Here is a 1,520-nt window from a genome sequence, read left to right on the forward strand (position 1 = left end):
TATATATATATATATATATATATATATATATATATATATATATTTAACAGATTAAATGGAATTTTAGATTTTAGACATTCGAATGGTTTCTTCAATCAGCAACTCCTCTCTACACGTATGTAAGCTCTTCCCTCTGTGTTCTTAATGACTATATATAACTTCCCAAGTGCCATTTGCATTGCTTTTCTCACCTTTGTCTGACGGAATGAACATGGTTCACATTTAATATGTGGTAATAATATCATGCAATCATAGTCATGATGTATCTGACCCATGTATTGTTGAAACGATCGTAAGGTAGGAATAAATATAATACCATCATTTCCATTCTTAGACGCGTGAGTTTATGTTTGTGTAAGTATGTGTGTGTGTGTGTGTGTGTGTGTGTGTGTGTGTGTGTGTGTGTGTGTGTTGGAGAGGGCGCTTTCCAGCACAAGCTTTTGAAATGTCACGTAGAACAAAGGCTTTTAATGATAAATTAAACTAAACGGATAGATAGATAGATAGATAGATAGATAGATAGATAGATAGATAGATAGATAGATAGATAGATACAAACACAACGTATATACATACATACATACAAATGTATACGTATGCATGTGTTAAAGGAAACGAGAGAATAGTAGAAAAGGAAGAATGAGAGAGAAAAAATGCATTTTAGACCACCCTAACTTGGCAACGCTGTATATTTTGTGTTCCCAATGCTATATTCTAAGAATAATGGGTGGAACACAAGAAAACGTCAATAGCGATAGGATGTATGAAGTGGCTTTATAATAGTCAACGAGGAATTCGTTCCTCAATGGGAAGCAAGTTATCATTATAAATACATTTCGTTTCGTGAATAGAATTAATTTTGTGAACAAATAATGAAGAGACGAAAGGCTCAATTAGAAGGTTTTGTTTCCTGCATACATGAAGATAAATAAACATTTACATTTTACTTGTATGATGTGTTTGCGTAAATGCATGTTCGAATAATGTAGCGGTCGTATGTGTGCAATATAAGGGTTGTACGTGATGTTTTCATGTTTTCAAAAACGTAAGTAAATAAAATGCATGAAATATTTCTGCACAAAACCAAGCACGAATATATTCGCATTTAGATGTATGTACGTACGTGTGCACGTACGTATGTATGGATGTATATAAGTATTATGCATTCATGTATGCATGTTCATATGCATACATGTTCATGCGTATGTATGTATGCTTGCCGGCGCATTAATACAAGCTTGTTAGCGTTTTTAAAAGAACACATAGAAGAGCCTACAAAAAGCATCTAACTGCTATGGGATCTCTATATATGCATATAATATTCTATAGAGTTTTGCTTGCATGAGTTTGCAAGTCCTTCGCGTGTGCAAACACAAGCAAATCTGTTCAGAAACGCACAAACTCATACATACATACATACATACATACATACATACATACATGCATACATACATAAACCTAATCATACACATCAACATGAATGGATATATTCACATATATCGATGTACAAGGCTTGTATA

The sequence above is a fragment of the Octopus bimaculoides genome, chromosome 17 (assembly GCF_001194135.2).
Source record: "Octopus bimaculoides isolate UCB-OBI-ISO-001 chromosome 17, ASM119413v2, whole genome shotgun sequence".
Classification (NCBI taxonomy): Eukaryota; Metazoa; Mollusca; class Cephalopoda; order Octopoda; family Octopodidae; genus Octopus; species Octopus bimaculoides.